The sequence below is a fragment of the Triturus cristatus genome, chromosome 1_2 (genome assembly GCF_964204655.1).
Source record: "Triturus cristatus chromosome 1_2, aTriCri1.1, whole genome shotgun sequence".
NCBI classification, from domain to species: domain Eukaryota; kingdom Metazoa; phylum Chordata; class Amphibia; order Caudata; family Salamandridae; genus Triturus; species Triturus cristatus.
This window is the reverse complement of record NC_140580.1, coordinates 1,132,264,315-1,132,291,003: the sequence shown is the minus strand read 5'-3', so window position 1 is coordinate 1,132,291,003 and position 26,689 is coordinate 1,132,264,315. Positions and strand designations below refer to the sequence as shown.

The 26,689-nt window shown below is 48.4% G+C and overlaps 2 protein-coding genes across 4 annotated transcripts in view; one reads left to right on the top strand and one right to left on the bottom strand.

Annotated features, from left to right (window-relative positions):
* The window catches only part of RALGPS1 (Ral GEF with PH domain and SH3 binding motif 1), a 1,694,135-nt gene that overhangs the window by 761,445 nt on the left and 906,001 nt on the right, over window positions 1-26,689 (bottom strand). The window lies entirely within an intron of this gene.
* Window positions 17,764-26,689, top strand: part of ANGPTL2 (angiopoietin like 2) — a 103,346-nt gene continuing 94,420 nt past the window's right edge. Inside the window, exon 1 of one of the 2 annotated variants that reach the window (XM_085613825.1) lies at window positions 17,764-18,189. The gene's annotated coding sequence lies outside the window, so the exon portion shown is untranslated. The remainder of the gene's footprint in view (window positions 18,190-26,689) is intronic. The other variant, XM_085613824.1, reaches the window with a different exon arrangement.

The following is a 26,689-nucleotide window of genomic DNA, read 5'->3' as shown; positions in this document are numbered from 1 at the left end:
GCCACCGCAGGGCTAGCAGTGGCCGACCTTCCGCCATCATAATCAGCCCCTAAGTTAGGAACACTCAGCCAACTAGAACACAGCATGCACACTACACGCAGTGACCACGTGCTCCCCATGTCAGACATCGGGACACATACCCACTAGCTTTGCATTGTGTCCACACATGGTCGAGACCCACCTGTGTTTCAAGTTACCAGATTCATGACTACACGACCACGCCCAGTTTCCTGTTCTAAAAAGAATGCATACATCACTTTATTACACTTAGTGAAATGTATAAAAAAGATGGCCCAAACCAATGTACTTTGAGACAGTCTTCAGACCCCGACTCTGTTGCCTCCTCTCCCGGCCACTGAGTTTAATTAAAACAACTGTTCCTGATTTGACAAATGCCTCTTGTCTTTCATTTTTTCAATATTCGAGCAACAAGTCAATTTACAAATGCATTATAGAAAAAGATTATTTTTAGATGAAACCACATGCCCGATTTGTGAAGTATGAGGCTTCATGGCTCATATATTATATATTCAGAATTCTGTAAACAATGCTTTAAAAAAACTTTCACAAAAAATGTGCATATACTGAAATAAAACATAATTTTTCCATTTAATTTACTACAAGCGAAATTCTATTGAATAGTGTACTGCAGCTGCTAAATATAATGTTTTCACTAACGTTGTCACATTTAAATACGTTCTCATTAGTAGATTAATGATGTGTGCGGACAGGGCATTCTTCACAGGTGGGCAGTCTTTGCAACTTGTTCTGAAAATGGTTATGTGTTAAATTAAAATTACATCTGATGTAGAAGATTTAAGATTACCAGCTCTATTTCACATAGTGTGTTCGGGGTATTCATGCCCAGTTAGTAAACTACTGTGGTGTACTCTATAGAAACTTTAACAACTAACTGCTGGCAGCTGGCCGGCGCTTTCTGCGCCACTGGGGGGGAGGTTTTTAGGATAAGACCTAATGCCCCTTTTTCCATTGGACGCACTTTGTGTTTCCCCCTCATTTCTTTGACCACTTCCTGATGCTCCTTCTCACCCTCGGTGCTGCCCTCTTTTGCTTCCTCACACCCAATGTTGCATCTCTCACCCAAGTTACTTTTTCTTTGGTTTATCCATCCACCTCAGATCAGCAAACAGAAATAAACCCTCATGTCATAGTGTAGGGGCGCTTATGCTTGGGTATGGCAGGCAGCTCATGGCTTTTTTTTCTTTTTTAAAAGACATGCTCCACAACATGGGGATACTGTACAGCATAGCTAGAACCATTGACAAAGCCAATAGGCTCCAGAGCCGAGACCTATTGGCTTTGCCAATGCTTGTTAATTTAGTCCACAAGAGGCTTGAGTCTACTGACAGATAAAAGCTTTCTGTTAGCGAGACCTAAAAAATAGAAAAGGTTACCACGTCAACAGGGCAGGCGTTGATGCTTAATGGATGGAAAAATTGAGAGGGACGTAATTAGCAACGCAGATGTTGTAGTTAAAAGACAGCATTGACTTCTCCAACTTTTACAATTCTGTGGGGATCCCTCGATTGTGATGAGAGTCAAGGAAGCTAAAATATGTGGAAACCGCATCACGGCAAAGAAATGCAGGCGTCGCAGCGCACAGAATCGCCATTCTTCCAGAGTGCCCATACAACCAGGAAGTTTGGTTTCATTCACTCTCTGACATATGATGGCATTAATGTCTGTACTTTGGCAACACTTTTAGGAAAATCAGGAAAATCTGCATGGAATTGACAGGTAAACCTGTGATTGGGGGAAACTACCTAAAATCAAGGCCTCAGACTGGAGGCTAATCTATGATAAACTCTTACTGGTTCAACAAGAAAACCAGTGCTTACTTTTACTAGTTCAACAAGAAAAGCAATTCTTAATTTGAGCTGGTGATTTCTGGTGCTGGACACCGGCCCTCAATTGTTAACACCTGCGCTTATGACGCTCTGCCACAAAGTGGCGCTGTCTAGCTAATTTAGAGATGATCACAACAACAGTTAATTATTAATTCAATATTCATTAAAATTGACTATTAACTTCCGCCCAAGCCATTCTCATGGCTTTGGGGGCCTGGAATAGTCCGGATCGTCACACTTGCAGGAGTGTGTGTGATGGTTAGTAGTTGTGTTGATACTGTCAATGGCAGCACGGCAGGGCCAACGTGTAACGCAAGCTTCAGTGGCCATCTGACCAGAGCCCAGGCGCTTAGTTTTTTTTTTTTCTTCAAATTAAGCACTAAAGAAACAGAACGAAGAAATAGAACGAGTGACTCACAAGGGTAGTCTAAATGACTTTATCATACCACAATTGTGATCTGTCTGGGACGCATCAGCTCCATTTTCCGAGAGCGGCTAAAGCTAGGAACACATGGTACAAATTCAGCGGGGTAAATGTGTAATCTTGCTGAATACAGCGTAAGTATCCCCAAAATCCCCCGCTGTCCCGGGAGAGGGGGTCGACTGCATAGAGATAGAGCCATAGGGGCCAACTCTTGTGTGTTGCGCTGCACAATTAACACACACAGATGTTACTCTGTGTAACCAGTGCATTTCATGTATTCCCCTTAGTGACTGGTTGCGTATATTTTCTAAGTTGATGAGCGCTGTCAATCAAGTTACCCTACACCCCTCGGTCGATGTAAAATGGTAGTCCCACTCCGATGTCTGTCAAGTGTCCTGTTTTTTCTTTTTTTTTTAACTCTGGTCACGGATGCTGTGAGATGTGTCCTGGCGCATCCGATGCAGGTGCCCTGTACCACTGCCATCACGTCACGATGTTGTGAGATGTGGTCTGGCGCATCGGATGCAGGTGCCCTGTACCACTGCCATCACGTCACAGATGCTGTGAGATGTCGTCTGGCGCATCCGATGTAAGTGTCCTGTACCACTGCCATCACGTCACGGATGCTGTGAGATGTCGTCTGGCGCATCCGATGTAAGTGTCCTGTACCACTGCCATCACGTCACGGATGCTGTGAGATGTGGTCTGGCGCCTCAGATGCAAGTGCCCTGTACCACTCTCATGACGTCTCGTGCGCCTCTTGTGTGGGTTTTAAACTCTGGTCACGGATGCTGTGAGATGTGGTCTGGCGCATCCGATGCAAGTGCCCTGTACCACTGCCATCACGTCCGTGCGCCTCTTGCAGCCCTCGAGACAGCTCCATTGTAGGTCTCGGAGTGGGGGTCTCAGCGCCGCCTGTTCACAAAGACGTGTTGTGTTAGCAGTCCACAGGCGGGCGACCACACATGCGGATGTATCAAAGACACGCAGCGTGGAATCAAGCCGGCAGACTGAATGACAACAAAAAACACGCGCATTACCATCACAATGATGTTCACAGGCGCATAGGAGCCTTCCGTGCAGGACACGCCAGCAGAGCACAGTTCACAACTTATCCCAGAGACCCCGGAAAGACCCGCGCGGAACTGACGTGAGCAAACATTAACACAAGGGAGCTGCCCTGTAACGCGACTTCTCTTCTACCCAGATGGAAGCAGATAGACAATGGCAAAATATTTCAAATTAAACACAGGGGGCGGCCACCGTAACATGGACCAACATTCCGCCTCATTTTCGCAGTATAAAAGTGCCCCACTCTCTCACCTCAAGGAAAGTGAAACTGAAATTAGCCCCATCATCTCACAGAGTGCAATATGCACTTTTAAGTTCTGGCTTTACAGCTCTTCTTTCTGTTTACTTCATGTTATCTGCAAAAGAGGCTCTTTGACTCTACCTACATGTTGGTTATCCTGAATTTAGGTCTTTGGAGTGGCGCACCACCAATGTATAAACAAAGTTGTTTTGAAAATGAGTCGCAAAGTCTTTATAGTTGGTAAACCAATAATGTCTTTAATTGGAAAATGTTTGACATTTTTAGATGATTGTCAGCCAACGCGTTTCGTTCAAAGATGAACTTTTTCAGGGCATGAGAGAGTGTAGTCTTGTGTGCACTGTAGCGTGGTGCTTGCCAGTCCGGGCCTCCTTGATAAGGGCTCGTGGTCTGGTAGATCAAAGAAAAGCTCCTTCCTACTCCGTCCAGTGGTTATCCTGAGTTCAACATTTAATTGGGAGGAGTTTGTCGATCTGCACCAACAAGAGTCCTTGCTGAACTGTCACTTTTCAATGGCATGGCGTTCCCTAACCTAAGATAACTGCTGTGTTCAAACTTAACGACGTAACTTGTACTGTTTTCTTGTTTCTTGCAGAAGTGTTTCCATCCTCATCTAACAAGCCCCTGCCTGCGCTCATCCGTGCCTGGATCATGCCCAGCACCACACACACTGGTCCTTCCACCCCCCTACACTATTCCGAAGAGTTTCTCTGGTCTCTGAACCCAGGGCGCCCATCAACTCGCAACTACCACGCCGCACCACACTACACAGAGGAAGTGTACACCTGCACCCACTGCCGCTTTGCATGCAACAAGCAGCCAAGATGCCACCATCACCCATACATGCACAGCACACATCCTGCACCCACCTACAAACACACACTCCATGACAAACTATCATGCATGCTCCTGAAAGCCCTATCACTCAGTAAACACACCACGAAAATCAGGGATCTCCTGGACAACAACGCCCAGGATCTCTTCTTCCTTACAGAAATATGGCTGCCCACCGAGTCGTCACCCAAAATCTCCATGGCTATCCCAGTACAAGCTCTCTTGTCAGGACCGCCAACACAAACCAGGAGGAGGAATCGTGATAATATTCAAAGATTCTTTCGACTGCACTACAGCCACAGAGACTGCAACCATCTACATGGAGCATTGCTACCACATGTGTGGCCATATGCAGCAGGGTCAGCACCTGGGAATCCAACTGGGTTCCCACCCTGCTCATGAATCAACCAACTTCTACTGGCATCCTCAACAGTGACATCAAAGCTCTCAACGTGTGGATCACAAAAAGCGCCGACTCCCTGGCAAATTATAAACATATTACGCAAACGAGAACACAGAAGTAGGCCAGCTGGTACACTGAGGAACTCTGTGCAACTAAACAACACTACAATTAGGAAAAAGAAGGAGAACAAACTTCCTAGAAAATGACAAAAAGACATACACGACTGCCCAGAGATGCTACCACCAACAAATCATAGAAACCAAGAAGAAGGCCCTAGCAGAGTGCATAGACAACAGTGGCAAATAAATCTTCACGATTATCAAAGACTTTACTTTACCAGCTGCCACCAAAAATAGCATCTCCCATCTCAAGTACTATGTGACAACCACTCAGAATGCTTCAGCAACAAAATCAAAGCCATCTATAACGACTTTGGCCGCCAACTGATCACCTGCTTCCTCATCCCTAGCTACCCACAAACAACTGCGAAAAACCTGACCTCCTGGGAACATTCACTGTGGAAGAAACAACCAACATCATGAGGACCCTCCACTCTGGGACACCTCGTACCTTCGCTCCCACCACATCTACAATATTGGTGTTGCCTCTGTCGCAAAGTACTCACCTGTGTCCTGAACAGCTCCATCAATTCTGAGACATTTCCGGATTCCTGGAAACACGCGATGGTCAATGTAATGCCAAAGAATCCCAAGGTAGACCCCACTTAACTAGCAAACTACCACCCAATCTACCCCCTACCCCACCCAGCCAAGGCCATGGAGAAAGCCATAAACAAGCAATCTCTCACTACCTCATCACACACCAGCTCCTAGACACCATGCAATCAGGTTTGCAGCCCAACCACAGCATCTAGACGGCCCTCATCGCAGCAACAGATGACATCAGGCTGATCCTCGGCAGTAAAGACACAGTGGCTCATATACTGCTTGACTCTCTGCAACTTTCGACTCAGATTCCCACTCCACCCTAACCAAAAGACTACGTAAAAAAGACATCCAAGGTTCCCGCTCAACAGGATCTGCCCCTTTCCTTCCTCACAGGAAGAAGACAGAGCAAACCTGCCACCCTAGATGTCGGAGGCCAAGAACCTCATACGTGGAGTTCCCTAAGGATCATCGCTCAGTCCAACGTTATTCAACATATACATGACGCCACTGGTGGACCGCCTCAGACCACACAACATCAACATACTCTCCTATGCAGATGACACCCAATTGATACTCTTCCGGTCTGACAAGAGCACACTTCAAAAAGCGTCGCCAACTGCAGGACCGCAGTAACCACATGGATGACCTCGAACCGCCCAAATCTCAATACAGACAAAACTGAAGTGGCAATCTTTTGAAGGAAAGCCTCTGCTTGGGACTCCACGTGGTGGCAACTGATCTCAGCTTTACACCCACCTTCACTACCCACATCAGAAATCTTGAACCTTGAACTAACAAAGGCAGTGAAATGCCAGGATCCCAGCAGCAGGGCTCACACGCTCTTATTGTCTCCCCTGCTTTCTGGATGTACCGGAGGCCAGACGGTGGTTCACTAAACTAACAAAGGCAGTGAAGTGCCAGGGCTCACACGCTCTTATTATCTCCCCTGCTCTCTGGATGTACCTGAGGACAGAGGGTGGTTCATGGAACTAACAAAGGGAGCGGAGTGCCAAAATTCCTACAGCAGGGGTCATACTCACTTATAGCCTCCCCATCCTTCTTGATGGGCCTTTTATGAGAGAGGGTCGTTAATTGAACTAACAAAGGGAGCAGAGTGCCAGGGTTCCAGCAGCAGGGCTCACACTCAGTTACTGCCTCCCCTTCCTACTGGATGTGCCTTTTATGAGAGAGGGTGGTTAATTGAACTAACAAAGGGAACAGAGTGCCAGGGTTCCAGCAGCAGGGTTCACACTCATTTATTGCCTCCCCAGCCTTCTGGATTGGCCTTTTATGAGAGAGGGTGGTTAATTAAACTAACAAAGGGAGCAGAGTGCCAGGGTTCCAGCAGCAGGGTTCACACTCATTTATTACCTCCCCATCCTTCTGGATTGGGCTTTTATGAGAGAGGGTGGTTAATTGAACTAACAAAGGTAGCAGAGTGCCAGGGTTCCAGCAGCAGGGCTCACACTCAGTTATTGCCTCCCCAGCCTTCTGGATTGGCCTTTTATGAGAGAGGGTGGTTAATTAAACTAACAAAGGGAGCAGAGTGCCAGGGTTCCAGCAGCAGGGTTCACACTCATTTATTACCTCCCCATCCTTCTGGATTGGGCTTTTATGAGAGAGGGTGGTTAATTGAACTAACAAAGGGAGCAGAGTGCCAGGGTTCCAGCAGCAGGGCTCACACTCAGTTATTGCCTCCCCTTCCTACTGGATGTGCCTTTTATGAGAGAGGGTGGTTAATTGAACTAACAAAGGGAGCAGAGTGCCAGGGTTCCAGCAGCAGGGTTCACACTCATTTATTACCTTCCCAACTTTCTGGATTGGCCTTTTATGAGAGAGAGTGGTTAATTGAACTAACAAAGGGAGCAGAGGGCCAGAGTTCCAGCAGCAGGGCTCACACTCAGTTATTGCCTCCCCTTCCTACTGGATGTGCCTTTTATGAGAGAGGGTGGTTAATTGAACTAACAAAGGGAGCAGAGTGCCAGGGTTCCAGCAGCAGGTCTCACACTCATTTATTGCCTCCCCAGCCTTCTGGGTTGGCCTTTTATGAGAAAGGGTGATTAATTGAACTAACAAAGGGAGCAGAGTGCCAGGGTTCCAGCAGCAGGGCTCACACACTCTTATTGTCTCCCCAGCTTTGTGGCTAGGCCTTTTATGAGAGAGGGTGGTTAATTGAACTAACAAAGGGAGCGGAGTGCCAGGGTTCCTTCCAGCAGCAGGTCTCACACTCATTTATTGCCTCCTCAGCCTTCTGGAGGGGCCTTTTATGAGAGAGGGTGGTTAATTGAACTAACAAAGGGAGCGGAGTGCTAGGGTTCCTTCCAGCAGCAGGGCTCACACTCAGTTATTGCCTCCCCTGCCCTCTGGATGTGTCTCTGAGCACAAAGGGTGGTTCATTGAAGTAACAAAGGGAGAGGAGTGCCACGATTCCTACAGCAGGCTCACACTAACTTACTAATAGCTCTTCCATTTCAAAGTGCCTCTGACGACTGGGGGTGGTTCACTGAACTAACAAATGGTGCAGATTGCCAGTATTCCTTCAGCAAGGCTCACACTAAGTTATTGCCTCTCCTGCCTTCTGGATGTGCCTCGGACGATACAGGGTAATTCCTTAAACTAGCAAAGGGAGGGGAGTGCCAGGGTTCCAGCAGCAGGTCTCACACTCACTCACTGATAGCCTTTCCATCTAGATGTGCCTCTGAGGACAGAGGGTGAGTCATTGCCCCAACAAAGGGCTTGCACTCACTCGTTGCCTCTTTTGCCCTCCTAGACGTGCCTTCGCAGGCCTAGTGTGGTCCAGTGTCCCAACAAAGGCAGCGGTGTGCCAGGAGTCCTGACAGAGCCCAAACCTTTGCAACGTGAGAAAAGGTCCAGCACAATGACTCCTCCCTCTATGCCACTCCCACAATGAGTGTGAACCAGTAGTTGATAAAAGCAATAAATGCCATACATACATTATGATCTCCCATAAGGATGGACGTCCAAGGGAGGAGTGAGGAACCCGTCCCCACACCCCTCCAAAGCCTGGCTCCTGATTCTGTTCGGACCTGTCATATGGCTGTGATGGCTCCAAGGTGTGCTGTGGGGGGAGCTGACTATAGTAGTACACATACACAACTATGAGTCTAATATAGTTGAAGACCTTGACACAGTAGTAAAGGTGATGCTAAATGTAATAAAGCTGCGAATTCATATATATATATGTGTATACATATATGTGCGTATGATTCCCATCATCCACACGGAGTGGTTTGCTTCTGTTACTGTGCTGTAACAGTTTCAACAAATAACTGTGCTGGAAGAGGACCTCTTCCAGCACAGTTATTTGTTGAAACTGTTACAGCACTGTTTTTAGACATTGTCATCAAGGTAGCGATTTAATAAAGTCTATTCAGTGCCTTGATGGACAATTTTTAAACAACACTCACACACTAGCACCCTTCACATAGCACTGCAGCCATCATCCTTAAATATCATAACACCCTACCTTCATCAAATAATAACATGATAACATTCAACAGTTTGGGACATTTATGAGACCAAGATCTACAATTTCTAAGTAGAAGATGGTTCTCAAGTAAGTCCCTGTTTCCCAGATGATGAAGCAAACCACTCCGTGTGGATGATGGGAATCATACGCACATATATGTATACACATATATATATGAATTCGCAGCTTTATTCCATTTAGCATCACCTTTACTACTGTGTCAAGGTCTTCAACTATATTAGACTCATAGTTGTGTATGTGTACTACTTGATTGACTTGGGGATTTTACAACTATTAGAGTCTTTAAACCTTATCCCTCAGACCCCTACTCGTTACAGAGATACTATAATATAGGGAGCTGACTATAGCCTAGTAATTATTTTTGTAAGTGGAATTTCATCCTGGCCCCCTCGCCTTGATCCTCTTGCAACCCTTCAGCCAGTAGCTGCAGCATGCCACCACTTACCGGCAATCAGGGCACCCCGAAGAAGAGCTAGAGGGTGAAGATTAGCAATGTGCTCTAAGATGAGGGACGTGTGTGTCTTTGTGAGCGAGGGTGAGATGTGTGTCTGAGTGCGTATGAGATCTGTGTGTATTCTGGGACAGGTGTATGGCTGAGTGCAAGGTGAGATGTATCTGTGAGTGCAGGGTGAGATGAGTGTCGGTGAGTGCAGGGTGAGATGTGTGTCTGAGTGCAGGGTGAGATGTATCTGTAAGTGCAGGGTGAGATGAGTGTCTGTGAGTGCAGGGTGAGTTGAGTGTCTGTGAGTGCAGGGTGAGATGTTTGTGTATTCGGAGTAAACCTGGGCAGAGTTTACGGAGTTTATTCTGCAGAACTACGCGAGGTGCCGGAAAAACTCTGCAATGCTCCACGGAGCTCCGCCACCTGCAGAGTCTGTTCAGTCGCACTGCCCACACTGATTTTTAGCGCCGGAAGTTTGTCCCTCACTGTAAAATCAGCATGAACAGCACTACACCAGAGGGAGCTGCTGCTTTCTGCCGCTCGAGTAGACATTCCACTCGAGCAGCAGCTACCTCAACGCAAGCGGCAGATTTCTTAATGCGAGCAGACGCGACCGCCTGCATTGAGATATTTGGCTGGGAGGAGGTCTAGCGCATGTTTCTTACTTGTGAGTGCTCATCAACTTCACTTTGGGGAGCGCTCAAGAGAAAAAACTCTGCTCTGCATCACTGCTTGGAGTAGAACTCCATGTTCTGCGTGGAGTTGGCAAAATTCTGCGAACTCTGCCGGCAGAGCAGAATGCTTTGCACACCACTGATTCAGGGCCCGATGTATGTCTGAGTGCAAGGTGAGATGTGTTTGTGAGTGCAGAGTAAGATGTGTGCCTGTGAGTGCAGGGTGAGATCTGTGTGTATTCAGGGACAGGTGTATGTTGGAGTGCAAGGTGAGATGTGTCTGTGAGTGCAGGGTGAGATGTATGTCTGTGAGTGCGGGGTGAGATACATCTGTATTCTTGACTCGATGTATGTCTGAGTGCAAGGTAAGATGTGTTTGTGAGTGCAGGGTGAGATGTGCGACTGTGAGTGCAGGGTGAGATGTGCGACTGTGAGTGCAGGGTGAGATCTGTGTGTATTCAGGGCCAGATGTATGTTTGAGTGCAAGGTGAGATGTGTCTGTGAGTGCAGAGTGAGATGTGTGTCTGTGAGTGTAGGATGAGTTATGTGTGTGCAGTGTCAAATGTTTGCCTGAGTGCAAGCTCAGATGTGTCTTTGAGTGCAGAATGAGTACAGAGTGGGTATGTGTATGGGAATGTAGGATGAATGATGTGTTTGAGCACACAGAGTTAGTGTGTGCATGACTACAGGGTGAGTGGTATGCCTATGTGAGTGGTTTTCCTATGTAAGTGTGTTGTGTGTCTATGAGTGCAAGGTGAGTAGTGATGTATCTGTGTGAGGTCAGGGTAATGGTGGGTTTGTGTGATTGCAGGGTGAGTGGTGTGTTTGTGGGTGTATGGTGAGTAGTGTGTCTGAGTGAGGGGAGAGTCAGAGTGTGTATGCAGGTTTAAGCAGTGTGTGCATCTGTGTAAGTGCACAGTGATTGGTGTGGTGGTGTGAGTGAAGAGAGAGTGGTAGTGTGAGTGGAGTGTCTGAGTGTAGGGTGAGTGTAGTACCTGTGAGTTCAGGATGAGTGTAGCATTTGTGATTGGAAGGGGAGAGATGTGTCTGTAAGAGTGTAGAGTGAGTTATACCTGTGTGAATGCAGGGTGACTGTTGTGCCTGTTTGACTGCAGGGTGCGCGTTATACCTGTATAAAGGCAGGATGCAAAGATATGGGGAGGTTGTATGTTTGTGCAGAGTAAATGGTGTGTCTGAGTGCAAAGTTAGAGTTATGTCTGTGTGAGTGGAAATTGAGGCTTTTGTTTGTTTGGGTGCATGGTGAGAGATGTATCGGAGTGCATGCATGTTGAGTAGTGAATCTGTGAGTACAGAAAGAGCAGCATGTCTGCATGAGCTCAAGGTGAGCAGTATGCCTGTGTAAATGTTAGTAGAGAGGTGTGGGAGCATGAGTGTAGAGTGAACTATGTATGGGTGAGTGCAGGGTACCACGGTGAGGGAAGGTCCTATAGGAATGCAAAGTGAGCTGTGTGTGTGCAGGGTGAGCGGTGTGCATATATGCTTGCAGGCAGTCCAGGGAAGGCATGGCTTGGCAGTTCGGGCTGGACTGTTCCCATGAGGCACAGGGTCAGACCGATTTGCATATGGCCATGTCTGAACTGGGGTGGCAGAGTGGGCTAAAGAACGGTGATGGATCAAACCCAGATCTGTTGACTGGGTGTGAGTGTTTGATTGGTTCTAATGCTCCGTCCATCACCACCCCCTTTTGTCCCGCTTTGTTCGCCATAAGTTGGCAGGGTATGCTCAGACGTGAGTCCCTTGCTCACTTTGCCACTGGATTCAAGCAAGCCTAGCTGAAGACGGCTGAAATGCCAGAAACCGGTCCTAGGAAGCTTGTTTCCGGTCCAGGGAAGGCATGGCTTGGCAGTTCGGGCTGGGCTGTTCCCATGAGGCACAGGGTCAGACTGATTTGCATATGGCCATGTCTGAACTGGGGTGACAGAGTGGGCTAAAGAACGGTGATGGATCAAACCCAGATCTGTTGACTGGGTGTGAGTGTTTGATTGGTTCTGATGCTCCGTCCATCACCACCCCCTTTTGTCCCGCTGCTGGCAGAGGTGTGCAAGGTGGGCTGATCTACTGAAGGGCAGTGTGAGTGGTGTGTCTCTGTGGGTGCAGGGTGAGAGCTGTGCCAGCGTGAGTCCAAGGTGAGCAGTTTACCTGGGTAAATTCAGCTTGAGCAGCGGATCTGTGTGAGTGGAGAGGTGTCTGTTTGAATGTGCAGTAAATTACACCTGTAAGAGAGCAGTGTGAGTGTTGTGCCTGTGTGGGTACCGGGTACTAGAGTAAGGATAATTCATGTGTCAGTGGATGGTGTTTCTATGTATGCTCTAGGTTTTTTTTTTGCAGTTTTTATACGACGTGACCTCGACCCAAAAGTATTGGGGCACTTTACATGAGCACCAGTTACATTACACATGGAAACCTAACGTTTTTGTAGGCACAGGGAGATTAAGTGATTTTCCTAGAATCACAAGATGTTGAGCCTAAGTTGAGACTCGAATCTGGTTCCCCAGTCTCAAACTCGGCAGTTCTGGACATTGTGCCACATCCTCTCCCATCCGGTTAGTGGTGTGTCTGTGTGAGTTGGTCTGTGTGGGTGCAGGATGAGTGTTGTGTATCCATGAGCTCAGGGTGAGGAGGGGTGCTGTGTGGGTGTTTGTGTGTGTGTGATCTCTCTGGTCGAGTGCAGGGTGTGTGATGAGTCTGTGAATCCTGGTAAGCAGTGTTGCATGAATCCAGGGTGAGCCAGATGCCTGTTGGTGCAGAGTCTGTAATGAATGCAGAGTGGGTTATGCCTTTATGAGTGCAGAGGGACTCTTATGCCCGAAGGAATGTGAGTGTAGGGTGCCATGGTGAGGGAAATTCCTATGTGAATGCAGGGTGTTGCTGGCGACCAGGGCGAGTGGTGTGCCAGAATGTGTTCATGGTGAATGGTGTGCCAGAGTGCGTGCAAGGTGAGTGGAGTGCATGTAGGGTGAGCGGTATCTATGCACGCGTACAGGCAGAGAGTTGTGTGTATGTCCAACCATGCAGGGTGAGTAGTGTCCCTGTGTGCGTGAAGAGTGAGCTGTTTAAGCACAGGGTGAGTGGTGTGCCAGAATGTGTTCATAGTGAATGGTGTGCCAGAGTGCGTGCAAGGTGAGTTGAGTGCATGTAGGGCAAGCGGTATCTATGTATGCATACAGGCAGAGAGTTGTGCATATGTCCAACCATGCAGGGTAAGTAATGTCCCTGTGTGCGTGGAGGGTGAACTGTGTAAGCGCAGTGTGTGTGGTGCATCTATGAGAGTGCAGGGTGAGCGGTGTGATTGTGTGAGAGCAGGGTGAGAAGTGTTTGTGTGCATGGTGCATGAAAAGAGAAACACCAAAGTGAGTGTAGGGTGTTACTCTATGCATGGTGAGTGTTTTACCTGTTGGGTGCAGGGTAAGCGGTTTGCCTGTGTACATGCAAGGAAAAGGTGTGCCTATGTGAGTGCAGGGTGGGTGGTATAGGTGTGTGTGCTTTTTTAGGTCTCGCCTACACAGTGCGCATGCGCTGCTTAGGAGGGCCTTTAACCGTCGCTCTGCTAATTTTCAAGCACACACTCGTGCTTGTGGCGAAATCCACCTTGCGGGAGCGAGCAGGGGCGCGCCTCAAGCACGAGTGCAGTGCTTGAAAAGTGAAGACTGCACACGCACCACTCCCGGGCTTGTTATCATATCGTGTCGGCGCTTGTTTTGTTTACTTCCACCCGTCTGTAGCAGTTTGGTCTCTAGCCTTTGTGGTCTGTTTTCATTTTAAATAAAATCCTTTTCCATGTAGCATCTATTATAGCTCCAGTGATAGCAAAGCAAATTGCATTCTTGTTTACATTTCTTATGGCAGATGTGCATTCTCTTTGGTTAGTTTATTGATATTAGAGTGAGTTCATGTGCTTTTAAAATATGCTTTTTTTTGTTACCACGCACACTTTTCATTGGCAATTGCACTTTGGAGACATTCCGTACTGCCTTTTCAAGATTCACTTGCAGTCTAAAGGAATATTATCTGCACTCGTGTGCACTGCGATGTAACATCCAGATTTCAAGCACCCCATTAAAAGGATAGCGTTTGCTTAGTTTTTATCATTGGAGCGTCAGTGCGCAGTTACAGTTCATCTTATTTTATATTAGCTAATCTCATATTTCGATTAAATGCACATAAAAGGGGAACATATTTCACCTTAGGAAGGTTTGGTGTACCACGTTTATATATAAAAAAAATATAAGATTAATATTAAAAAGTCATGTATAGTCATACAGCGATTCAGCTGGTAAAGAATTCCAAAATGTACAGTAGGTGTTCATATTAACAACGAAGTACAAAACAGCGACAGAATTTCTCTTCACCATTCCCTTCATCCTTATTAACGAACTGGGATTTAGCGACACATTTTAGCTGACATTTCTGCAGTAGGCAATGGAAAAGATGAAACACTACACATTACTAAAAACAATCCCAGTGGCAGACTACCTTTCGAGAGAATACAAGTGGCAAGGACACTTCTATTACGTTCCTCATACATTACGTGTTAGCTTCGGACTAGACACAGAATTAGCTGTCTTACCGGCCGTAGGTAATTAATTAATCTGCTAAAAAAACAAGCATTGGCATGGCCAATAGGTCTCGGTTTTTGGACCTTATAAGTATTTAGTTATGCAGCACAATATCCTTAGTGCAACAACATCTATACGGTTGCATGGCTAAACACTTATAAGGTCCCAAAGGCGAGACCTATTGGCTATGCCAATGCTTGTTTAATGCAGGGTGGATCTGCCTGTATGAGGATAGACCGAGGTGAACCTGTGTGAATGGATGGTGTGTTATGTTCCTATGTGACACCTATAGCATTGGAGGGTGAGCTTTGTACCTGCGGGGTAAGAAGTGTACCTGTACGTATCTTTGGTTGGACTGGGCTACAGGGCAATTTGGCAGTGGCAGAAGGGCTGTGTCGGATGCAAGGGGGAAGGGTAGAAGGCGCGTGTCCCCAAAGGAAGTGAGGAGGCGTTTTAACACTCAAGTTGGGGTTTGTTTATTCACAGAAACAAAAATAAAGAAAGAGTCCCAAGGGCGTCGAGTTCCAGGAGCGGTTCCTCTTCACCGGCACCAGGAATGGTTGGGAGGTAGGGGCTTCTGATTCTCCTCCGCGGTCCTCCAGGACATGGCAGGAAAAAAAAGAAAAGGAGAATATGCCACGGGTCAGTGGACGTTATTCAATCTTGAAAACACGGGGAAGGGGGGTGTGAGGGATCACCAACGGAAAACCGAAAAGGTAGAGACCAGAGAAGACGAGCTGTGCGGTGAACACCTACAGACTACCCGTACCCTCCCTGTGACTGTGTGAGCCCCCATATGCGGTAGCGTACCTGCTCCAGCCACCCTCCTCCTGGAGCGTGGCGGGGCGTATCGCTGTACCGTCCTCCTCTGGGTAACTCTCCATGGGCAGGAACCTTGATCGAAGCTGTCTCCACGACATCTTCAGCGTCGTCTTCTAGGGTCTTCTCCTCCACGGCTCCTTCCTTTCGCTCCTCGGTGTGCGCGCCAGGATGACCGGGCACTTCCTTCTCCCCACAGCTGCTCGCTGATTGGTGTTCCGGAGTAGACGTCATACACGCAGGTTCGTCCTCTCGGGGAGTCCAGGGGGAATTAAAGGGCCCGTCGTGCTCCCGTACCTGTAGCAGCAAGACATCTGAGTCAATGAGAGCCCCTGAGTCAGTCACCCTGGGAGCCCCCCCGACAGGCTGCTCCGACAGGTCAATGTCGATCTCTTTTAGACTGTTTGTGGGTGTATTTTATGGTTTGCAGGCCAAATCTTACTGTTGAGTTCCCTAATATTTCCACAAAGACTGCCTGTAACAAAAACAATATCTTGCAGTCCCCCATACCTTGCAAAACACCCGGGCAGCATTGTAAACTGCCCAGATTTGCAAGTGTGTGACACTTTTCATGCTGTCTCACTCACTAGTGAGGTTTACTTATATTTTGCTGCAGGTACCTTTGCGTCCCAGTCCGATCTTGCACGGGTTCATGGTGTGCCTCTGTGCATGCCACACAATCAAGCCAGGCCTAATGGCATTGCCAATGCTTGTTTAAATTTGCAATTGACAGACAAGACACGACTGATGTTTCAACCAAAAACGATACAAAGGATTGAGGTGTGCCTGTTGAATTGTGCCTGCTCTGCACTCCGATACCACTGGGCTATAGTTTTGTCAGTGATGATGCAGTAGTCATATTACACTACTGTGTGAAATTTGCACTTTTCTGCTTTGTAGTCCGCAGATAGGACATCCTAGGAGGTCTCTCAAAATCTTGAGACAATATCTGGGTGTGGGAGATTGTTTGTGTCTGTTCTGTGCTGTGGCGTTTGGCTGTGCCGTGATCATACAGTGGTTAGCGCCCGCGGCCAGCCTTCAGTGTGTTTGGGAGATGGGTTGTGTCTGTTCCATGCTGTGGCATTTGGCTGTGCCCTGGTCATACAGTGGTTAGAGCCCTGGTCCCGCAGCCAGCCTTCGGTGTGTTTGGGAGATGGGTTGTATGTGTTCTGTGCTGTGGCGTTTGGCTGTGCCGTGATCATACAGTGGTTAGCGCCCGCGGCCAGCCTTCAGTGTGTTTGGGAGATGGGTTGTGTCTGTTCCATGCTGTGGCATTTGGCTGTGCCCTGGTCATACAGTGGTTAGAGCCCTGGTCACACAGCCAGTCTTCGGTGTGTTTGGGAGATGGGTTGTGTGTGTTCTGTGCTGTGGCGTTTGGCTGTGCCGTGATCCTACAGTGGTTAGCGCCCGCGGCCAGCCTTCAGTGTGTTTGGGAGATGGGTTGTGTCTGTTCCGTGCTGTGGCATTTGGATGTGCCCTGGTCATACAGTGGTTAGAGCCCTGGTCCCGCAGCCAGCCTTCGGTGTGTTTGGGAGATGGGTTGTGTGCGTTCTGTGCTTTGGTGTTTGGCTGTCCCGTGATCATACAGTGTGTTTGGGAGACGGGGTTGTGTCTGTTCCGTGCTGTGGCATTTGGCTGTGCCATGGCCATACAGTGGTTAGCGCCCTGGTCCACAGCCAGCCTTCAGTGATGGGTTGTGTCTGTGCCATGCTATGACATCCTACAGTGGTCCGGCAGCCAGCCTTCAGTGTGTTTGGGAGATGGGCTGTGTCTGTTGCGTGCTGTGGCATTTGGATGTGCCGTGTTCATACAGTGGTTAGCACCCTGGTCCCGCAGCCAGCCTTCAGCGTATTTGGGAGATGGGTTGTGTGTGTTCTGTACTTTGGTGTTTGGCTGTGCAATGATCATACAGTGTGTTTGGGAGATGGGTTGTCTCTGTTCCATGCTGTGATGGGTTGTGTCTGTGCCGTGCTGTGACGTCAGACAGTGGTCCCGCAGCCAGCCTGCAGTGTGTTTGGGAGATGGGTTATGTCTGTACCGTGCTGTGATGGGTTGTCTCTGTTCCATGCTGTGATGGGTTGTGTCTGTGCCGTGCTGTGACGTCAGACAGTGGTCCCGCAGCCAGCCTGCAGTGTGTTTGTTTTGAGGGGGAGCCTGGGAGGCCGCCTCCACTTGGATCCCTTGCGCTCGTGGGAGGAGAGGTGCAGGAGGCTGTCCAACCAGCGCCCGGGGACAGGCTGCTGCCGGCCGGAGGAGGGCTTCTTTATCCGGCAGCATGTGAGCCCACCACAAAGGAGCGACTTCAAACGGGGCTCTCCAGGAGCGGCGCGCGCTGGCGGATCGCGAACTTTGGGGGAACTTTTGCCTTCAGGAGGCTGCGAACTTTTAAGCAACGTTTCAGGCTGCGGAGAGAAAGAACTGATCAACAACCGAGAGGAGGGAGTGCACGAGAGCTCGGGTTTTGTTTTTAAATGTTTCTGTTATCTGAAACTTTCCGACAGCTGAGCCCCCTGACAGCCACCACACGGAGGCATAGGGTTTCAGCGGGCAGCCCCTCTTGTCGGGACCTCACTGGTGGCATGGAGGCGCCCCAGAGGTAGAGAGCTACACAAGACGCAGCATTAAACAAAGCAAGTCAGGTAAGAATCCCCTCGGAAATGTGCGTGCTTCTTGTGCACAGTCGTGAAAATATCACACGTGCCTTTTAAAAATCAGTGCTTGGCGCTTCCTTTATTTCTGCTTGAATGTTATTACTCAAGAGCAGCGACACTATTTAAAAGCTCAAAATAGAACCGGTGTATTATGTTCTAATAACTTTGTCACAAAATCTTACAAAAAGGAGAACCCGCGTTTATAACAAAGCGGCGCTTCAGTCGCGTCATGGAGCTTAGGGGCGTGCAGGGCACTAAACGTGCTGAACAAACACAGAAGTGCAAATCCTTATGGTGCAGAGTTACAGACCCTTATAGTGCAGAAGTGCAGATCCATACGGTGCAGAAGTGCAGATCCTTAAGATACAGAAGTGCAGATCCTTAGGGTGCAAAGTGCAGATCCTAATGTGCAAAGTGTAGATCCTAATGTGCAAAGTGTAAATCTTAGGGTGTAGAAGTGCAGATCCTTAGGGTGCAGGAGTGTAAATCCGTAGGGTGCAGAAGTGCCGATAGGGTGCCGAAGTGCAGATCCGTAGGGTGCAGAAGTGCAAATCCGCAGGGTGCAGAAGTGCAGATCCTTAGGGTGCGGAAGTGCAAGTCCATAGGGTGAAGTGCAGATCCGTAGGGTTCAGAAGTGCAGATCCGTAGGGTACAGACGTGCAGATCCGTAGAGTACCAACATGCAGATCTGTAGGGTGCAGTCATGCAGATCCAAAGAGTGCAGAAGTGCAGATCCAAAGGGTGCAGATCCAAAGGGTGCAGAAGTACAGATCCTAGAGTGTAGAAGTGCAGATCCTTATGGCGTAGAAGTGTAGATCCTTAGGGTGCAGACGAGCAGATCCTTACAACATAGAAGTGTAAATCCTAAGGTCACAGAAGTGCAGATCCTTAGGGCGCTGAAGTGAAGATCCTTCGGGCTCAGAACTGCAGATCGTTAGGGTACAGATGAGCAAGATCGTTAGGGGGCAGATCTGCAGATCCCTAAGTAGCAGAAGTGCAGATCCTAGGGCACAGAAGTACAAATCCTAGGACCCAGAAGTGCAGATTCTTAGGTCGCAGAGGTGCAGATCCTTAGGGCGCAGAAGTGCAGATCCTTATGGCGCAGAAGTGTAGCTCTTTAGGGCTCAGAACTGCCAATCGTTAGGGTACAGATGTGCAAGATCCTTAGGGTGCAGAAGTGCAGATCCCTCGGTTGCAGATGTGTAGATCCTAAGGTGCAGACGTGCAGCTCCTAAGGTGCAGAGTTTCAAAATCTTTAGGATGCAGAAGTGAAATGCTTAGGGCACAGAAGTGCTGATCCTGAGGATACAGATGTACAGATCCTTATAGCGCAGAAGTGCAGACCTAGGGACCAGACGTGCTGGTCCTTGAGGTGTATAGCATATGCTCAGATGTGCAGATCCTTAGGGCGCATAAGTGCAGATCCTTGGGTGCAGAAGTGCAGACAGCTAGTGCGCCGAAGTGCAGGTCCTAGGGAGCAGAAGTGCAGAGCATAGTGTACAGATGGGCATATTCTAGGGTTCAGAAGTGCAGATCTTTAGTGCGCAGAAGTGCAGATGCTAGGGAGGAAAAGTGCAGATGCTAGGGAGGAAAATTGCAGATCCTTGGGAGGAGAAGTGCAGATCCTTGCAGTACAGAACTGCAGATCCGAGGCTAGGGTACAGTAGATCACAACCGTGCCATAATATCCTTGTTCGTTTTATGTGTGTGCACGTGCATACGTTTTTGTGTCACCTGTTTGTGTGCACACGTGCCTACATACGTGTGTGTCTACGTGCACGTGGGTGGTGTGTTATTGACAATTGGCGCCTGTGTAGCGCACAGTCTCATAGACAAGGAGTGTTAGGCGCCTCCTGATACCTTGCTTCAAGTGCCGTTCTGTCGATGCTCTGGGCTTACGAGTGGCTTTAGTTTCACTTACCTCTGTTGCTGGGGTGATGGGGGGGGGGGGGGGTGAGGGTCGGAGAAGAGTGAGATAGACCGGACAATATTTTAGGAGCTACTTTTAGTGATGTTTCCCAGTAAAACAGGGGAATGTTCGAGAAGGGTAGTCCCACAGTCCGAGCCAGCGCAGCCTTCTTTGTCCTCGCTGCTTCCGTAGGAGCAGGCAGCGGTCTCAGCGTGTGATCTTGGTACTTTATCGGAATTTATTCTAAAACCAAAACCCGGTGTCGTTTCCTTACGAGGCTTTTTGGTCCTGCCAACCCGGAGCGCACACATTCAAAGGTGCCCCGTCCAGCGCCAGTCCTGGCCCAGTGGCACCAGTGCTTCGGGTTCTGAGACTTGCTGTTTGACCTGTCCCCATTAGAAATTCCCAGAATGCATTGTGGCTAAAGCAACACTCATTATCAAAACGAAGATTAAAAACCATTGCTGACGAAGCATCCATGTTGTAACTTCACATCCGATGAGTTTCTTAAGTCTTAGTAGCCCCGAGATGGAAAAGGGGTCACGGCCCGGGGTCCTTGTGTAGTTTCTGGACTCTGGGACCACAGAGGGCCCTTAAGGAGGGGACTTTAGATGCGCGTAGGTGGGTGCGGGTAGAGGGGTGCCAGACTTGTGGAAGACAAGAGAAAGGTAAACACTTGTGTTTGCACGTGACAACAAGAGCACGCCTTGGGTCGGTGCACTGCATTCATCAGTAATGCCTTAAGTGCCTGGTCCGGAGTGCAGCCTCGCCCCTCCTCCCCCCCTCCCCCGGGGGTGGGGTCTCGGGCTGCCGTGTTCAAGTGGTTTGTCCACCCATTAGCCGCTTCTTTGATTGCACTCGAGGGTTTAATGAGGAAGGGACACGCAGCAGAGAACCTGCCACTGTTTGAAGTGCCGGACGCACTTAGCACATGAGCGCACAGTGCCTGCTCTCAGCGCCGTCCGGTCCCGGGGTGCACTAATGAGGCGTCGCCGGAGCAACGAGACGGGCCGCGGAATCTCAAGAGGGGCGCAGCTGCCCGGCGCACATATAGGTTTTCACTTCTGTGTGGGGGTTGGGGGGGGGGGTCGTCTTTCAAAGCTTCACACAGGAAGTCCCTCCCCAGCGGACTGCGTGCTGGAGCTGGGTGGCTGTGGCAGCTTAATGGGCGCCTCGCGGTGTGAAGCAGTAATGAACGACAGGTTGGTTTACAAATGAAATGCAAGATGATGGGGTCTCTGTTAGTTGGGTGGGGGGGGCTGCGGGTGCAGCAGATGATCCCTGGACACTGGTATAAATATGACATTTTATGTTATGGCGATGACATGGTGACAGGAACTAATCATTATCATATAGCTGTCTGTCAAAGACACGTACGATGCGTGACATCCACCATGCCAAGCGTGACGCCTTCCCGTTCTGGCTTTCCAGCCAAGGCGATGGTGTATCTAGCCTCCGAGATCCCAGCATGCAAAGCGCCGTTGGCTAAAAAGCCAGGGCTGTCTGGAGTTATCCATGTGACTTGGGACCTCTAGGCGCTGTGATTAAACACATACACATTCTATGGCCTGGACAGTCACAGTGAGGCATGGACCCGCGGGTGTGGAGTACACCTTATTCCTGCCACAGAAATAATAGAGCAAAACCAAAGGAAATGATGGACGGAGTGTTGAACATTGCAAGCACTCACCCCCAGTCAACTTATCTGGGTTTAATCCATCACCGTTCTTTAGCCCACTCTGCCACCCCAGTTCAGACATGGCCATATGCAAATCAGTCTGACCCTGTGCCTCATGGGAACAGTCCTGCCCGAACTGCCAAGCCATGCCTTTCCTGGACCGGAAACAAGCTTCCTAGGACCGGTTTCTGGCATTTCAGCCGTCTTCAGCCAGGCTTGCTTGAATCCAGTGGCAAAGTGAGCAAGGGACTCGCGTCTGAGCATACCCTGCCAACTTATGGCGAACAAAGCAAAACCAAAGGAAATGATGGACGGAGTGTTGAACATTGCAAGCACTCACCCCCAGTCAACTGATCTGGGTTTAATCCATCACCGTTCTGATTTGCATATGGCCATGTCTGAACTGGGGTGGCAGAGTGGGCTAAAGACCAATGATGGATTAAACCCAGATCAGTTGACTGGGGGTGAGTGCTTGCAATGTCTAACACTCCGTCCATCATTTCCTTTGGTTTTGCTTTGTTCGCCATAAGTTGGCAGGGTATGCTCAGACGTGAGTCCCTTGCTCACTTTGCCACTGGATTCAAGCAAGCCTGGCTGAAGACGGCTGAAATGCCAGAAACCGGTCCAGGGAAGACATGGCTTAGCAGTTCGGGCTGGACTGTTGCCATGAGGCACAGGGTGAGACTGATTTGCATATGGCCATTTCTGAACTGGGGTGGCAGAGTGGGCTAAAGAACGGTGATGGATTAAACCCAGATCAGTTGACTGGGGGTGAGTGCTTGCAATGTTCAACACTCCGTCCATCATTTCCTTTGGTTTTGCTTTGTTCGCCATAAATTGGCAGGGTATGCTCAGACGTGAGTCCCTTGCTCACTTTGCCACTGGATTCAAGCAAGCCTGGCTGAAGACGGCTGAAATGCCAGAAACCGGTCCTAGGAAGCTTGTTTCCGGTCCAGGGAAGACATGGCTTGGCAGTTCGGGCTGGACTGTTCCCATGAGGCACAGGGTGAGACTGATTTGCATATGGCCATGTCTGAACTGGGGTGGCAGAGTGGGCTAAAGAACGGTGATGGATTAAACCCAGATCAGTTGACTGGGGGTGAGTGCTTGCAATGTTCAACACTCCGTCCATCATATCCTTTGGTTTTGCTTTGTTCGCCATAAGTTGGCAGGGTATGCTCAGACGTGAGTCCCTTGCTCACTTCGCCACTGGATTCAAGCAAGCCTGGCTGAAGACGGCTGAAATGCCAGAAACCGGTCCTAGGAAGATTGTTTCTGGTCCAGGGAAGGCATGGCTTGGCAGTTCGGGCTGGACTGTTCCCATGAGGCACAGGGTGAGACTGATTTGCATATGGCCATGTCTGAACTGGGGTGGCAGAGTGGGCTAAAGAACGGTGATGGATTAAACCCAGATCAGTTGACTGGGGGTGAGTGCTTGCAATGTTCAACACTCCATCCATCATTTCCTTTGGTTTTACAGAAATAATAGAGCCATTTTTATGCGTAGTCTTTTTACGCATTTACTGTACATAACATGTCCTACAGACTCTTCTCTCAGCCCTTAAGCCAACAGCTTGTTGCATTCTGGGAGTTGTAGCTAGTCCCATAGTAGGAGATAACCAATCGCACAATGGAAGTCACTCAATTGAAAGTGCTGTTGTCTAAAAGTGTGTGTGTGTCTATGCACGTCTGTCGGCATCGCTCAGTACCGGTACCAGCCTTGTTTCATAGGTTTCTCGTTTTTGGGAAGATGTGCCCAGTGAGCCAAAAGGAGGTGAAGTGATCTGCCGAGGATCACAAAATGTTGATATTACGGTCTCACAGCCAGCCATTTAGCAGGTAGACCATGTCTCCAACCTAAACCAAACTCACTAATTGGATATCTTTCGGATTTAAGCGTATGTATCATCCCGCTATACCGGTATCATGGTTCTTTGTGTTCATTCATTTAATAATTTTTGACGCAATTAATGAATGAATGACTGAATGAAACTCTTCTGAGAGCTCTGGGTAATTCCAGGGCTTTGTCCTCAGGTCTCGATTTGTGTTTCATGTTCAAGGAAAGAACGTTTTGATGAAATCTCTTATTCCTGTTCAAACCTGGATCGATCACTTCTCAAATATTTTTGATCTGCCGGGTCTGTATCGAACATTTCAAGCCCCGCGGAACCACGCTGCGATCAAGAGGCTTTATTTCAATGCAGTCAGTCCCTTGGAGTGCAGGGTGTTCATTCAATCAATTAAAGCTCGGGGCCCGGATGGAGTCCCTTTGGACATATACATGGAAGATAGTTCATTCTGTTCCATTCCGTTTAGTAACAAACGTTATTAAATCAGTTATTGTAGGACATTCATTCCCATCCTGGAGACAGTCAGTAGTTGTCCCGATTTTTAAAAATGGATCAGGAATCTTCCTGGCTGCTACTTTCTCCCACCTCTCTTTTAGGCAGCTCATTTAAGATTTTAGGTGGAATTTTAGTTTCCAAACTGGAATCTTGGGTGGATGATAAACAGATACTATCTAGGGTACATTTTGGCTTTCCTCCTGGAGTGGCCCTGTGCAATAATCCCTAAATCTTCAACTAATCTTTGGAAAGTATGCCACGGCCAGAAGTCGGTCTATTCATTTGGAATGTATGGACCACTCCTGTGCCTTTGATTTGGCAATTTGTTTCAAGCTGTGGGCCATTTTGGTGACAAATGACTAGATCCCCCATCATAGGCCTGGTACGTCGGATGCAGCAAGACACTACGATATGATATGGGGTTGATGGTGCACTATCCCCTAAAATACGATCCATGCGTGGCATCCAACAGGGTTGTGTGTTGGCTCGCTGCGTTTTTTGCTCTACATAAATGGTTTGGACAAACATCGCCATTAATCTCAGAAAGATATGCCGCAAATGGGGAATCGTCCCGTTCCAGGCCTGCTGTATGCGAAGGATGCGGTTCTCAGATCTAGAACCTCTTATGGTCTCCAAATTCTATTAGATTCTTTTAAACATTTTATGAATGATTTTGGCCTGAAAACAAATGTCTCCAAGTCCTTTATACTGACAATGGGCCCAAAGAATAGTAAACCGAAAGATTTTCATTTAGAAGGGGTTGAAATTACTAAGGTTAAAAAATTTCGTATTTGGACATTACCTTGGACTCTAACATGAATTGGGAATTTTTACTTAAATCGAGACTCTATCTATTATAGAGAGCAATTCAGCTTGTCTTTGCGCCTGATTAAGAGTTTGGTGGTCCTACTGCGGCTGGTGCAATGCACCATACACTGTAGGAATGTCAAACCCATGGTGCGACCGCCCGCCACATCAGGAGTTTATTTCTGGTCTGGGAGGCTCACAGAAGACCCACCATGCACACCGCTGCCTGCACCTTCCTGCACGGTGTGACATAGATGCCACCTCAGGCAGGAACCGGGCGAGCAAATCGAGGGGGGTACTACATGTGCACCCTCCGCATGCACCCCCTGGGCCCTGAGGTGGCAGAGTTGCCTCACCGCCACCCTTTTCATGGCGGGCTCACCACCATGAAAAGGGTGGTGGTGAGGAAACTCAAAATGTGATCCGTGGTGCCGCTGGCACCGCCAGCATATTTCTGCCTCTGAGCACTGCACGAACGCCACGGGATCCTGGATCCCTGGAAGTCGCAGGGGTCCATTGACAGGCGGACCGCCACAGTCGTAATACTGCGGGCGGTCCTGCAGTGCAGCAGTGGTCAGGACCGCCAAACTCGTAATCAGGCTCCAAAATGTTTCAAGGAAATTGGGGCAAAAAGCAGTGAAGGAGAGAATTAACATTTATAAAAGCAGCAGTGGGTCCATAGGGAGTTATGGTGCAGGGCGATGGGGATGCAAAGGAGCGGATCAGTTACAGAGGGCACAGGATAGGTTTTTATGCAGAATACTGGCAGGTCCTGAATCAACTCCTGTATTCTTAACCATGAAACATGGCTGGACTTTTCAACGGATATAATTAGCTCAAGCCCTTTGTTATTATGGCGAAGGGTCAGGAGTTCGCCAGAAGCAAGTTTTACGGGGGAGATTCTCTGTGATTGGCTTGTATTGGATAAGGCTATGGATACCCCCGGCTTAGATACCTTAAATCTATTTTCAATACCTTGGGGACTCCAGAACTTTTTTACCAACGCTGATAGCATAAAAGTCTTATTTTTAAATTGGGGAGCTAAAATAGGTCAGTCGTAGGGCCTTGAAATCGCTGCCGTCCAGCGCACATTTTACTCTCACAGAATCAGCCCCAGGTCCTGAGTTTTACTAACACCGGGCATAGATTTTATTTGACTAGGTTTTGTTTTAACACCATTCACTTTCCAGTGGCCTTTGCACCACAGGGCGCATGGTTTCCTTTACTCCCAAGTTGCGCTTCTGATGATAATGCTTCTAAGCAAAGCACTTTATGCTTTCTTGCAACAACTTGGCCCTGCTCAAATACCCTATGCCTTTCTTTATTCTATAAGATCTTCACTGGCAATTAGGAAGAGCCCTGGGGACTTGCCCTTAGGGCATTTACCAGTACCCATAATATTATACATTTTCTGTTATGATAATGTATTGTTGCCTTATTGATGTATTTTTTGTGTGTTTTAACTTTGCTTTTAAGCTTTTTATAGCTGAATAAAGATTCTTTGCACTGATTGAAAGAACATTTCCTTTTAACTGGGATACACTGTGGGCACCATTTTTACCGTCCGCTATAGCGGGCAGCCTCAAAGCCAGGACGAGAAAGACACTCAGTGGTTAATTTGTAAAAGAATAAGTGCCTCTCGTCAGGAGGAAGCTCATTTCTCATGTTAGCTCCACCAAAACCAGAACTATCTACTCACCATGAAAGTGGGAAGAGGGTGTGGTGTAATGGCCAGAGCTGCCGACTTCG